This window comes from Bos indicus, chromosome 21, assembly GCF_029378745.1.
Source record: "Bos indicus isolate NIAB-ARS_2022 breed Sahiwal x Tharparkar chromosome 21, NIAB-ARS_B.indTharparkar_mat_pri_1.0, whole genome shotgun sequence".
NCBI classification, from domain to species: Eukaryota; Metazoa; Chordata; class Mammalia; order Artiodactyla; family Bovidae; genus Bos; species Bos indicus.
The window spans coordinates 31,984,547-32,000,114 of record NC_091780.1 but is presented as its reverse complement, the minus strand read 5'-3'; the positions used below and the strand labels follow the sequence as shown (position 1 = coordinate 32,000,114).

Genomic DNA, 15,568 nt, shown 5'->3' with positions numbered 1-15,568 from the left:
GATCGACTGATCTGATCTGATGGGACTGGATGCCATGATCTTAGTTTTCTGAATGTTGAGCTTTAAGCCAGCTTTTTCACTCTCCTCCTTCACTTTCATCAAGAGGCTCTTTAGTTCTTCTTCACTTTCTGCCATAAGTGAAAGTGAAAGTGAAGTTGCTCAGTCATGTCCAACTCTTGTGATCCCATCAACTGTAGCCTACCAGGCACCTCTGTCCATGGGATTTTCCAGGCAAGAATACTGAAGTGGGTTGCCATTTCCTTCTCCAGGAGATCTTCCCGACCCAGGGTTTGAACCCGGGTATCCTGCATTGTAGGCAGACACTTTACCATCTGAGCCACCAGGGAAGTCTTCTGCCATAAGGGTGGTGTCAAGCCTGTATATAGTTACCTGGCTTATTTAATTTCTGTGCAAAGTACATCTGCATAGAATGTTATGCCCTTCTGCCATAAGGGTGGTGTCATCTGCATATCTGAGGTTATTGATATTTCTCCCGGCAATCTTGATTCCAGCTTGTGCTTCCTCCAGCCCAGCGTTTCTCATGATGTACTCTGCATAGAAGTTAAATAAGCAGGGTGACAGTATACAGCCTTGACGTACTCCTTTTCCTATTTGAAACCAGTCTGTTGTTCATGTCCAGTTCTAACTGTTGCTTCCTGACCTGCATACAGGTTTCTCAAGAGGCAGGTCAGGTGGTCTGGTATTCCCATCTCTTGAAGAATTTTCCACAGTTTATTGTGATCCACACAGTCAAAGGCTTTGGCATAGTCAATAAAGCAGAAATAGATGTTTTTCTGGAACTCTCTTGCTGTTTTGATGATCCAGCAGATGTTGGCAATTTGATCTCTGGTTCCTCCGGCTTTTGTAAAACCAGCTTGAACATCTGGAAGTTCACAGTTTGTGAAAAGCCTGGCTTGGATAAGTGAGATGAACTGAGTGAAGCCATTAGCATTGGTATCTCACATTGTTAAGTGCTCATGTTAACTGCTCTTATGCTCTCTACTGCCTCTTTCACTACTTCTGTTACCACTGTAAGGAAAATCCCTGCTTAGTGACAGTGGATTTTACTCTCTGGAAGAATCAGAGGCCTTAAAAAGGGGTTAAGCACTCAGGCTGTACCCTTCTACCATGGTGGTTTCAGAGAGGGCTGAATGGAAAACTGGGATTTTAATCATCACCTAGCAGTAATTAGCCCCTCTCTTCCCCCCAGGGAGCTTCCCAGGTGCCTCAGTGGTAAAGAATCCACCTGCCAAGCAGGAGATGCAGGTTCAATCCCTGGGTCAAAAAGATCTCATGGAGAAGGAAATGGCAACACACTCTAGTATTCTTGCCTGTGAAATCCTGTGGACAGAGAAGTGTGGTAGGCTACAGTCCATGGGGTCACAAAGAGTTGGACATGACTTAGAGACAACACAGCCTCCCACCAGGGTCAGTACAGACCATGCTGAGAGCTTGAATTTTCACCTCACCCAGAAATAGTGAGACTCCCTCTTTCTCTTTCTCACCAGAGTGGATCAGAAAGGGCCAAATAGGATGCCAGGACTTACCACCTTCCTCTAGTAACAAGTCCCACCACCCTTACACCTTCCGGTGGTAACCCTCCTGTGGAGGCGTTATGGGGAGCCGTAACATCTGCCTCTGCCTCCCCAAACCAGCAAGCCAGTGGGGTGTCAGTGGAGAGCTAAGTGAAGAGCCTGACAGTCATGGGCCATCATTCTCACCAAGGGTGTCAATGAAGGCCCACCAGGGAACCTGCACTTCTGTCCCCACCTGACTGTGACAAGGTGGTACGCCTGACCCCAAACCAACACAGTCCCAGAAAAGGCCTTTTAAAATGCACAATTTAAATAAGATCTGGAGTCTTAAAATGTAATACCCAAGACATCAAAGATATAATTTAAAAAATCAGTCATCCAACCAAGAGCCTGAATGAGAATCCCGTGGACAGAGAAGTGTGGTAGGCTTACAGTCCATGGAGTTACAAAGAGTCAGACATGATTTAGTGACTGAGCAACAATAGTTATAAAATGTTATCATTGGAGGAAACTGGGACATGTATATAGAACTACTCTATACTTTTATTTTCAGTTTCCAATTAATCTGTAATTATTTTATATTAAAGAGTTAAAAAAAACAAATGCCAATTCACCCAGTTGTATTTCTTCGAGCTTCATAGTCCAACATTCTTTCAACATCTTGCCTTGCTGCTCTGTGCTGCCTTACAAATCATCACAGGACCTCGTTAGATATGCAGGTGTGTATAAGCCCAACGGAGAAGGCAATGGCACCCCATTCCAGTACTCTTGCCCGGAAAATCCCATGGATGGAGGAGGCTGCAGTCCATGGGGTCGCTAAGAGTCAGACATGACTGAGCGACTTCACTTTCACTTTCCACTTTCATGCATTGGAGAAGGAAATGGCAACCCACTCCAGTGTTCTTGCCTGGAGAATCCCATGGACAGAGAAGCCTGGTAGGCTGCAGTCCATGGGGTCGCACAGAGTCAGACACAACTGAAGCGACTTAGCAGCAGCAGCAGAATAAGCCCAACATTCCGTTTATGATGCACATTTATTCTCCTCATTGTACCTCTTACTCTTCTCACTCCTGACACCTCCATCACAGCAAATGAAATACTCTTTTCTGTTCTGTTTGACTTTTATTTAGGCTGTGTTGGTCTCTTGCCATTTACTAGGCTGTATTCCAGAAAGTCCTTTAAATGTCCACTAGAAATTAAATGACTTCAAAATACTTAATTCTTATGATTTAGAAATCCCACTTCTGGGTATGTTTCCAGATACTAAAATAAGTATCTCGAAGAGATATCTGCACTCTTATGTTCACTGAAGCATCATTCATAATAGCTAAATTGAAAAAAGTACCAAACTTAAGGGAACCAGCAGAAGTGATGCTGAGGAGGAGTTTTACAGCTAAAAATGCTTGTATTAAAAAAAAGAAATATCTCAGATCAACAACATACATTGCAACTTGAAGAAATAGAAAAAGAACAACAAACTAAACACAAAGAAAATAATATAGCTTAGAGAAGAAAAAAGCTAAATAAAGAATGGACAGACAACATAGAAAATAATGAAGCCAAAAGTTGATTTTTTCAAAAAGATTGACAGAGTTAATAAGCCTTTAGTTATATGGACAATTTTTTTTTTTAAGGAGAAGAAGTAGAAGACTGAAATTACTAAAATCAGAAGTGAAAGTGAGGTCATTACTACCAATTCTATGAAAATGAAAAGGATGGTAAGAAAGTACAGTGAACAGTTGTACACCAAAAACTTGGATAACCTAGATGAAATGGAAAAATTCCTAGAAGCACAAAATCTACCAAGACTAAATCATGGAGAAATAGAAAATCTGAATAACGTATAACTAAGGAGGTGGAATCTGCAATTTAAACTCTTAAAACAAAGAAAAGCCCTGTACCTGATGGTTTCACTGGCAAATTCTAGCAAACATTTAAAGAACTACTATCTGTACGTCTCAAACTTTAAAAAAAAAAAAACTAAATGAAGAGAAGGGAACATTTCCTAACTCATTCTATGAGGCCAGCATACTTACTATGAAAGCCTGTGAGAACACTACAAAAGAATAAAACTACAGACCAGTATCCCTTGTGAACACTGATGTAAAAATCCTCAAGAAAATACTACCAAACCAAATTCAGCAGCATATTAAGAGGATTATACACCACTCCCAAGTGCAGTTTATTCCTGGAATTCAAGCTTGGTTCAACATACAAAAACGAATCAGTGTATTACACCCCCTTAACAGAAAGAAGGAACGAAATACACATGATAATCTCAGTTGCTACAGAAAAGCATTTGACAAAATACAGCACCATTGTGTGTCAAAAGAAAAACCATTGTATAAACTAGAAAGAGAAGGAAAGTATCTTCACATAATAAAATTCATATATGAAAATCTATAGCAAACAATATACTCAGTGGTGAAAGACTAAAAGCTTTTCCCCTAAGATCAAAAACAGGCAGTGTCCATACTCACTGCTTCGACTCAACATAGTACTGAAGTTCTAGCCAGAGGAGTTAGGCAAGAAACAGAAATAAAAGTCATGCAAATTGAAAAGGAAGAAATGATCATTGTTTTTTCCTAATATGATCTTATATGTAGAGAACCTTCAAGATTCCACACAAATGAAAAAAAACTGTTAGAACTAGTAAATGAATTCAGCAAAGTAGCAGGATACAGAGCAACAAGCAAATTTAACTACAAAACTACAGTAATCCAGGAGTGTGCGTGTGTGTGCGTTCTCAGTCATGTCCAACTCTTGGACCCCATGAACTGTATCTCTCCAGGCACCTCTGTCCATGGGATTTTCTAGGCAAGAATACTGGAGTGGATGGCCATTTTCTTCTCCAGGGGATCTTCCTGACTCGAGAATCAAACCCACATCTCCTGTGTCTCCTGCATTGGCAGGTGGATTCTAAGACAAAAATGAATCAAGGAACTAAATATAAAAGCTAAAATAATAAAACCCATGGAAAAACATAGGGCAGGGGTTTCATGATGTTGGATTTGGCAGTGATTTCTTGTATATGACACAAAAGGCACGGGTAACAAAAGAAAATAGACATATTGGACTGAATGATTTTTTTTTAATTTGTGCATCAAAAGACACTATGAATATAATAAAGAGGCAGCCTTCAGACTAGGAGAAAATATTGGCAAATCATTTATCTGATAGGGAATTAATATCTAGAATATATAGGAAACTCCTGCAACTCAGTAACAACAGCAGCAAAATAAAGCCCAATTAAAATATTGTCAAAAGACTTGGACGTTTCTCCAAAGAAGATATGTGAATAACCAATAAGCACATGAAAAGATACTCAACATCATTAATCATTAGGGAAATGAAATATTACCTCATATTCATTCATAAGGATGGCCATTGGCAAAAAGATTAAAGAAACAAATGGTTTGGTGAAGATATGGAGAAATTGGAACCCTTGTGCACTGCTGATGGGAATGTAAAATGGTTACAACCATTGTAGAAAATGGTGTTTTCTTTAAAGTGTCTAAAGGAACTCATTCTTGAAAAAACTAAAAATAAAATTACCATATGGTCCAGTAATTTTGCTTCTGAGTATATACCAAAAAGACTTGCAATAAGAATCTTTTTGAAAAGATATTCATATATTCATAGCAACATTATTCACAGTAGATAAAATGTGGAAACAAACCCGAATGCTCATCAATGAATGAGTGGATAAATAAAGTTGTGGTATATCCATACAGGGGAGTGTTATTCAGCCTTCAAAAGTTTAGAAGGAAATTCTGCTGTGCACTTCAGCATGCATGAACTCTGAGGATATTATGCTTAGTGAAGGAAGCCAGTCACACAAAGACAGAATACTGTGTGATTCCACTTACATGAGGTGCTTAGCGTAGTCAAAATTATAAAGACAGAATGTTGAATGTTGGTTCCCAGAGGCCCTGGGAAGGAGAGAATGGAGAGTTATTGTTTCGTGGGTATAGAGTTTCAGGTTTGCAAGATGAAAAGAATTAAGGGGATGGATGGTGGCGATAGTTGCACAGAAATGTGAATGTATTTATTACCACTGAACTGTGCGCTTAAACGTGGTGAAGAGGGTAAATTTTGTGTTACATGTATTTTGCCCCAACTTTTTAAAAGACAAAAATGGGTTAAAAGAGTAGATGCCTCATGATAATTGTCTCATATACCTTAGAAGGTGATATAGCCCAGCCTCTGGAATCAGACTACCTGGATACAAATTCTAACTCCATAATTAGCTAACTTCTAATTTTGAACCAATTTCTTTGCTTCTCTAAAACTCAATTTTCTCACCTATAATTTGGGGGTAAACAATAGTACCATTCTCAAAAGAATTTTGTAGTCTTTTAAAAACACTTGTTAAGTACATATATGAGGAACTGAACATTAGTTACGAGGGGTAGAACAGTGTATGAAGCACATTTGTCCCAGTCTTCACAGAGCTTCTGTTTTACCAGGTATGGGAAGTAGGCATCATGAGATTAATTACGTGATTAGCGTTGTGACACATGCAAAAAGAACGTGTACAAAGTACACTAGGAAAGCGTAAATGGGGACTGACCAAGTCAGGAGGGTCAAGAAAGGCCTCCCAGAAGAAGTCACGTTTACATTAAAATCCTGAGGCTTTAGTTTTTGCCTGTTAGCTAGGCAGAAGGGGAGGTGAGAGGATAATCTAGGCAGAGAGAATAGCTCCTGAGAGAGCCCTGAGGTGGAAAAGAGCTTGTGGAATTCAGGGAACCAAAGAAAGGCCATTGAGGCTAGATCCTCGTGAGCAAGAAGTGAAGGGAATCAATTTGGGCAAGTGAGGTAGATTGGGGCCAAAGCTGGACTTTGTAGGTTCAGTTAAGTTTCTGACTTTAGTCATAAATGTACACTCTGGAAGGGTGTCAGGTACAATCAGAAATGGACTTTGGGGGAACAAATATGAATGCAGAGAAACCAATTAGATTGTCAGAGTAGTCTGTAAGAAAGATTATGATGACTTGGACTACTATAAGTATGGCCATGAAAATGGAGTCAAGAAATATTCAGGATGTAGAATTGGGGTGTGTCTATGCTGAGTTACTTCAGTTGCGTCTGACTCTTTGCGACACTGTGGACTGTGTAGCCTGCCAGGCACCTCTGTGCATGGGATTCTCCAGGCAAGAATACTGGAATGGGTTGCCATGCCCTCTTCCAGAGGATCTTCCCACCCCAGGGATCGAACCCGCATCTCTTGCATCTTCTGCATCGCAGGCAGATTCTTTACCTCTGAGCCACTGGGGAAGCCCTTAAAATTGATAGGTTTTGGTAATGGATATGTAGAGTAAGGGGGGCCTCCCAGGTGGCACTAGTGATAAAGAACCTTCCTACCAATTTAGGAGACATAAGAGTTGCAGGTTCGATCCCTGGGTCTGTAAGATCCCCTGGAGGAGGGCATAAGCTAAGCTAAGCTAAGTCGTTTCAGTCGTGTCCAACTCTGTGCGACCCCATAGACAGCAGCCCACCAGGCTCTGCCGTCCCTGGGATTGATTCTCCAGGCAAGAATACTGGAGTGGGTTGCCATTTCCTTCTCCAATGCATGAAAGAGAAAAGTGAAAGTGAAGTCGCTCAGTCATGTCCGACTCTTAGCGATCCCATGGACTGCAGCCTACCAGGCTCCTCCATCCATGGGATTCTCCAGGCAAGAGTACTGGAGTGGAGTGCCATTGCCTTCTCCAAAGGAAACCCACTATTCATATTCCAGATAGATGGCTTTATTTGAATAATTTCATGATCATAAATTAGACCTACAGAATCATAGACACTGAGAATAAAAAGAGGCCTTAGAGATTAACCATTCCATCCTCCTACTAGGAAAGAAACAGTGATGTTGGGATAAATCACTATACATGAAATCAGGCGTTCTGAATTTGAGAAGCTGTGTTATCATTTACTGACTTCACAAGCTTGTTCAAGTTGTTTTACCTGTCTGAGCCTGTTTTCTCACTTGCACAATAAGGATAATAATAAATATATTTGAGAGTTGCTGTAAACATTTAATGAATTAAAGTACCTCTCATCATCTTACTTCAAACAGACTCAGCAAATTTTAAAGCCAAATGCCCTTAATTTATGCAGAAAGACTGGGGACACACAGGTCATGTTGGTAACAATGGCTGAGGTAGAATGAGACCCTACCCTCCTAGCTCTCAGCACAGTAATCTCAACACATCGGTACTGCTTTGTAAATGCTTCTAGAACCTACTCATTCTTTCATTCCACAAACCTCTAAAAGCACCAGGTAGATAGTAGGCACCTTAATTGCAGAGACAAATAGCTTACAGTCCAGTAGAAAAGACAGATTGCTATTGTTGTTAGTTACTAAGTCGTGTCTGACTCTTTGCAACCCATGGACTGTAGCCTGCCAGGCTTCTCTGTACATGGGATTTCCCAGGCAAAAATACTGGAGTGGGTTGCCATTTTCTTCTCTAGGGGATCGAATCCAGGTCTCCTGCATTAGTAGGTAAATTCTTCAGTGCTAAGTCACCAGGAAAGCCCAGAAAAGACAGATAAGAGACATTTAAAATGCACTGCTGTTTGTGCTACAATAAAGCAGAATGTGCACAGGGTATTTGGAGACTGCAGTGAAGCACATGACTTACGTTGGCAGGTGGGGGAGATAGAAGACATACCCCGTAGAGTGCAGCAACTGAAGCAGGAGTAAGAGGTGAAGAAGTAGAAGACTGCATGGAGAAGGGGGTGATGGGCAAATTCCTTTCTGCCTTCTACTCACTTTACAGATTCATCCAGGGTGACTGCATATTGTACATTTTTGATTTTTAAGTGCTGGTTTTATTTTTAACTCTTGAATAAGTTACAACAATATCTTTTTTTTTTTTTTCCTGACCTGGCTTTCTTTTTTTTATTTTATTTTATTTTATTTTTAAACTTTACAATATTGTATTAGTTTTGCCAAACATCAAAATGAATCCGCCACAGGTATACCAATAATATCTTTTTAATTGAAAATCAGTGTCTAAGTGCATTCAACAAGATATTTTTCTAACACCTTCTACATAGTCAACGGGCTTCCCAAGTGACTCAGTGGGTAAAGAATCCACCTGCCAGTGCAGGAGATGGAGGTTCAATCCCTGGATAGAGAAGACCTCCTGGAGAAGGAAATGGCAACCCATTCCAGTATTCTTGCCTGGGAAATCCCATAGACAGAGGAGCCTGGTGGGCTATAGTCCATGGGGTCACAAAGAGTCAGACATAGCTTAGCGACCAAGCACACATACACATAACCAGTGTTGTGTATGGAACAGAAAGGCGCCAGGAACAGAAAGAAAGTGAGGTCGCTCAGTCGTGTCCGACTCTTTGCGACCCCATAACTGTAGCCTGCCGGGCTCCTCTGTCAGTGGAACTTTTAAGGCAAGAGTACTAGAGCAGGTTACCATGCCCTCCTCCAGGGGATCTTCATGACCCAGGGATTGAACCCGGGTCCCCCGCATTGCAGGCAGACGCTTTACCATCTGAGCCACCAGGGAAGCCCAGGAAGTTGTTTTAGGTGCCAGGAACAGACCAGTGAACAAAACAAAATCTCGCCCTCGTGGAGCTTATATTCTAGCTTTGGGAGACAGGAAATATCAATACATAATAGTTCAGAAGGTGACCATTGCAGTGGGAGAAAAATAAAGCTTGAGTAAACAGGAAAGGGAATTGGGTTTGCTGGAGAAGGCTGTAACTTAAAGAGGTAGTCTGGGAAGGCTTATAGATAAGGTGGCATTTGAATAGAGAACTAGCAGAAGAGGGGGAGTGAGTCATGAGGATACCTGGTAGAAGAGTATTCAAGCAGAAGAGATGATAGAGCAAGAGCCAGCAGAGTGGAGCACATGAATTTAGAAAGATTACTGAAGAAGTATCTCAGGAAGGGGCTCTTTGGCCATTATGCATTTTTGGACTTTAACTTTGCAGAAGATAAGAAGCCAGGGATTCTTTTGAGTAGAAGAATGATATGATTCAACGTTAATAGCAAAGAAATTTCCAACCATCAAGACCACTAAGCCATGTACTATAGAGTTTGCTAAAATTATTTTATTTAGGATTTTGACTGCATAAAATGTATAGTCTGAAAGGCATAAATGTATTAAAAATACAAATGTATTTGGGATAAAATACAACATCCTCTAATACTGTCTTAATATTGTTTGTGGAATTTTTAAAACATAACGTTGGAAAACTATTAGCCATTCCTATGTAATTTCTTTTCGTGCTTTCAAGCCAAGTAAATCATCAGGGTAAATATCTTTCGTGACTTCTATTTTTATAACATAGCATGTCATAATGTAACATAAGCATGGATGTTTTATGAAATATCAGTGGTGCAGACTGCTGTGTGTCTGAAGACAGTTTAGCTAAGGGAGTAAAATGGTGCCAACAGCGCAGAAGCCCGTGTCTGATGCTGGAGCCCTTCTACGTTTTTTTGCCTTTTTTTTTTTCCCCTTATACTCTGACACTGACTTGGTAGGACCTTTCTAAACAATCTCCTTTTGGTTCTTAGTGAGTTTAATTCATATTCCAACCATTGTGAACACACTGTACAACTTAAAAATACTTAAACCCAACTTCACAATACTGAAAATTAGTTGGAATAGTATTACCACTGATTACCAAGTTAATTTTGTCTCTCATGGAATCATATTACAGAGGGATAGATTTATACTACTAATAAAAGCATCTTTCTGGGTTGCAAAAAAGAATGTAGGAAGTTTTTGAAGCATGGTAGGAGGTATTGGGGGGATAAAAGAATATGAGCTCGTCTTTTAAAAGTGATAGTGACTTAATTTAATTTTGCTAAAACACTTTGCTTCAGGCCTTGGCCCTATAGATATTGGGTTTCTCCTTGGAGTAGGTTTAGAGAACAGTACTAATTTCAGCCCTGATGGTTTCTTTCTTTTTAGGAAAATCTCTTTCTCCCCTGGAGCATGATTTCCTCAACTATAAAATGAAACAATCTGATTCTAAGTTTCTTTCTAAATCTAAAACTATATGAAATATCTGCAGATTTTGAGAGGGCCAAATGTTTTTTGAGAGGAAGGAGAAATTTAATAACTGTATGTACATGAAATCAACTTATAGTTTGCTGCTTCTGTGAGAGTAAGATAATGACCACACCAGTGTATCCTAAAGAAATATACTAAAGGAAATACCTTGCATCCATTGAAGAGAAACTGTGGCTTATAGATTTCTGCCTCAGAAGTGACAAATTGAAAGGAGCCAAAAGCTACATAGCTCTGATTTTTCCCAGGCCAAGCCTGGCACATTCCAGCAGGTGGTAAAGTCACACGCACGGCTGCATGCTGGGAAGGTAACCTTCCCCTGCCCTCCACAGACCACCCACCCCAGGATGGAATGTGTTCCAGACTCAGGTAAACCAGGTGTGCAATAGACAGTGGGCGGGGGAGGGGAGGATGTTGCTAGAACACCTTTCCTAAAGGACAGGCCCCTGAACGTGCAGTGTGCCCTTGGCCCAGCAGCAGTGTTAGAAGGAAGTTCAAACTCAAGTGTTAGGGTTTAAGCGTATATCAGAACTCTAGATATGCACTTCATCTACTCAGTGTCCCAGAAGAGCAGGCCGCTAATGAGTTACTTTACCTCTGGCAAGTAACAGTGATAGCCAGCCAGACAAAGACAGCAGTGCACAGTGCTGCTCTGAATAGAATGGCCTCTACAGTGTTAGGTACCTTCTCCTTAAAGTTTCTGTTTATCAAGTCTCATTCTTGAAGACTAGAAAGAACCTTTTGTCTAACTGAAGATAAGCCCTTTCATACCTTAATTCAGGCAGTTTTGAAATTCTTAGATGAAACATCAGTTTCCTATTAAACATTGCAGTAAAATGATTTTAAACTAGCAGAAGAAAAATCTATGTAGAAGGATGGGGAAAGCTTCTGTGACCGTTTGAGTAAAATGATGTCCTGATGAGACAAAGTCTTCACCAAAGCAAAAGAAAACTATTCTCAACAGTGAAAGGATCAATGTTAAATGAGGAAATTAGAGAGAAAAACAGATTTGGGGGGAAATCTGATGAGGTGAGGGGCTGAGACTGTTGGAAAATAAGAAATCAGGGTGAGAAAAAGAAAACTTCAGTACAGTGAGGGCCTTTGGACTCGGGTACCTGGTCCCAGGGTTCACCATGACGAGCCTAACAAATGGGGCTTGGCTCCTAACAAGGAGGAGAGCTCCTTGGCTCCTGCAGACCACAAGGGTTCTTCGTATAATTGGCAAATTGTTAGAGAAATTTTTGCATTTGTGTTTAATTTATAAGAAACTGGTAAAATGGTGTTTCTAAAATTAAGCAGAAATCCCCAATAGAAGAGAAAAATCAAAAGTTGTCAGCTGTGAACAAAGAATATAAAAATAGTGTAAACATATATCTGATTTACTTGACCTTGATTGAGCTTATTTTAGGGGACTGATGAAGAAGTGACGTTTGGTCCCTGAACCACATTTATGGTTTCTGAATAAGAGGCTTAGTATATTTCATTCATAATTATTCCAACAATCTTTAAATAAAATATTTTCATGCTCTTTGGTCACGAGTAAAGTTCTTATTAATTAAGAACTTTTAATGGAAAAGACATCAGAAAGGCAGTGTTTGACCCATGATCAGTTTTCACCTCCTTCCACTAGAGACAGTTTCTCCAGAATTCTCAGAAAAAGAGATGGCCAGTGGGAAGTTGGTGTGGGGTGAGAGAAAGCACGTGGCTTTAGAGTCTAACAAACTCAGGTTCTAATCCCAGCTCTTTAACTATAGCTGTGAAACTTGGATGTGTTAACTGCTGTCTCTGACCTTTGAGATATTAATCTGCAAAAATTAAATGTGATGGTATAAGCGAAGTGAAAGTGAAGTCGCTCAGTCGTGTCCGACTCTTTGCGACCCCACGGACTGTAGCCTATCAGGCTCCTCCATCCATGGGATTTTACAGGCAAGAATACTAGAGTGGGTTGCCATTTCCTTCTCCAAATCGTATGGTATAAGGAAAATGCTTAAATACTTGGCATAGAAGAAAACCCTAAGAAATGTTAGTTTTCATCATTTTTTCTCTGCACCCCACCCCAAATAAGTTGCGGCTCATAATTTAGCCTTTTTTTTTTTTTAATACCTTAAGGTTGTCTTTTTGAGCATAAACAGGTATACTGTTTTTCAGTTCAGTTCAGTCACTGAGTCGTGTCCGACTCTTCACGACCCCATGAATCACAGCACGCCAGGCCTCCCTGTCCATCACCAACTCCTGGAGTTCACTCAGATTCACGTCCATCAAGTCAGTGATGCCATCCAGCCATCTCATCCTCTGTCGTCCCCTTCTCCTCCTGCCCCCAATCCCTCCCAGCATCAGAGTCTTTTCCAATGAGTCAACTCTTCGCATGAGGTGGCCAAAGTACTGGAGTTTCAGCTTTAGCATCATTCCTTCCAAAGAAATCCCAGGGCTGATCTCCTTCAGAATGGACTGGTTGGATCTCCTTGCAGTCCAAGGGACTCTCAAGAGTCTTCTCCAACACCACAGTTCAAAAGCATCAATTCTTCGGCGCTCAGCCTTCTTCACAGTCCAACTCTCACATCCATACATGACCACAGGAAAAACCATAGCCTTGACTAGACAGACCTTTGTTGGCAAAGTAATGTCTCTGCTTTTCAATATGCTGTCTAGGTTGGTCATAACTTTTCTTCCAAGGAGTAAGCGTCTTTTAATTTCCTGGCTGAAGTCACCATCTGCAGTGATTTTGGAGCCCCCAAAAATAAAGTCTGACACTGTATCCACTGTTTCCCCATCTATTTCCCATGAAGTGATGGGACCAGATGCCATGATCTTCGTTTTCTGAATGTTGAGCTTTAAGCCAACTTTTTCACTCTCCTCTTTCACTTTCATCAAGAGGCTTTTTAGTTCCTCTTCACTTTCTGCCATAAGTGTGGTGTCATCTGCATATCTGAGGTTATTGATATTTCTCCCAGCAATCTTGATTCCAGCTTGTGTTTCTTCCAGCCCAGCGTTTCTCATGATGTACTCTGCATATAAGTTAAATACTGTTTTTAGTAAATAATAATTTCAGTGCAAAAAAAATGAGTCCAGTAAAAGCAATGAGTCTCAGATTGCAGAGCCTTTAGTATTCTTATATCTGTTTTTTTCTTGAGCTTCAAGAATAGTGTCATGTTGTGCTTCCCTGGTAGCTCAGTTGGTAAAGAATCCGCCTGCAATGCAGGAGACCCTGGTTTGATTCCTGGGTCGGGAAGATCCGCTGGAGAAGGGATAGGCTACCCATATCCAGTGTTCTTGGGCTTCCCTTGTGGCTCAGCTGGTGAAGAGTCCACCTGCAATGCAGGAGAGCTGGGTTCTATCCCTGGGTTGGGAAGATCCCCTGGAGAGGGGAAAGGCTACCCACTCTAGTATTCTGGCTTGGAGAATTTCATGGACTGTACAGTCCATGGAGTTGCAAAGAGTCGGACACGACCGAGTGACTTTCACTTTCACTTTGCTACGTCTAAAATGGCCACCACTTCTCCTTCATATTGTTCTTTCTGTTCTACTATAAACCAGTAAGCCACAGCTTGCTACACTTATTTGTAAAATCAGAGTCTACAGGGTCTAAATGTCCTTACGGTAAGCAGAGAATCTCTGTTTCTTTGACCATGAACATACTGGATATTCAAATGTTAGATGAGCAGGTGATTAAATAAATGACATTAATTTTGGTATCTCAGAAGTCTTTAATATCTTCATGATTCTCAACTGTATTTTTAAAAGATCTGATTACTGGGTAAAAATGCTTCTAGAAAAGGGAAAGATTGCTAAGAGCACGTGTATAGTGTTTTATTTGAAATATTTAGTATCAGTACTAGGTTTTTGAAATGAAAGGAATATAAAAATTTGTGATATATGAAGAACCCTGACATTACCCAGAAATGTGTTTCTCATATTCTTTCTGTAGTTTGCAAAAGAAAAGGAAAGTTGTGCCTTCATGGTGATTTGCCGAGTTGTAAATGTGAAGTATTTACCTAAAGTCGTGTGACCTGCTAGAGGAGGAACTGGAACTTGAACACAAAGCTATCTGATTCCACCTTTAAACTTTCTTCCTCCCCATCTCTGGCCTGTTGTCTCTGCCCCTTTCTTGGTAGCAAGGTCTTCAGGAGCCTCTGCTCCTGGGAAGAGTGAACCCTTAAGTAGCCAATATCACATGCCAAAGCACAGAGTTCCCAGCCCGGTAATTACATATCTAGCCACGGTGCTTCCAGTCATCCTTCTCTGTGAGAGCTGCTGTTCATACCCAGTTGTATTTACTGCTGGTAATAGTAGGAATCATGGTAAGAGTGGCAGTTGCTACTTCTTTTTGGATGGAGCAGATGACACTTCTGTGGGCCTTGCCTATGAGCCAGACGTTGTACTAAGGCTTTACATATGTTGACTCATTGGATACTGTAATTATCTTCATGTGACAGTTGAGGAAACTGAGACACAGAAAGGTTAAGGAACATGTCTAAGATCATATAGCTGGGGCTGGAACCCAAGCCCAAGTTCTGACTCCTTGTCCAACTTTTAACAGCCATATTACTTCCTGTAAACTATAAGTAAACAGCTCAATATGACCGTGTGTATTAGGGGAAATACTATTATATTTTACCATTTTGTAATAAGAAATGCAAATTTTTTCCTCATAGAGGAATTTAGATTAGATGTTTTAAAAATCTACTTTGACAAGAAACAGTGCTATTGTGGGAAGGGGGACACCTTCCAGGGCCCAAGAGTGGGCTCTTGTCTAACACTCAGAAATCAACTGTCCGAGGAGACATGTGCTGACAAAACAAGAGACTTTATTGGGAAGGGACACCCAAGTGGAGAGCAGTAGGATAAGGGAACCCAGGAGGACTGCTCTGCCATGTGGCTCGCAGTCTCGGGTTTTATGGTGATGGGATTAGTCTCTGGGTTGTCTTTGGGCAGTCATTCTGACTCAGAATCCTTCCTAATGACACACACATTGCTCATCCAAGATGGATGCCAGCAAGAAGG

General features: G+C 40.8%; 1 protein-coding gene across 5 annotated transcripts in view; it reads left to right on the top strand.

The window, feature by feature from the left end:
* Window positions 1-15,568, top strand: part of SCAPER (S-phase cyclin A associated protein in the ER) — a 421,796-nt gene that overhangs the window by 319,049 nt on the left and 87,179 nt on the right. The window lies entirely within an intron of this gene.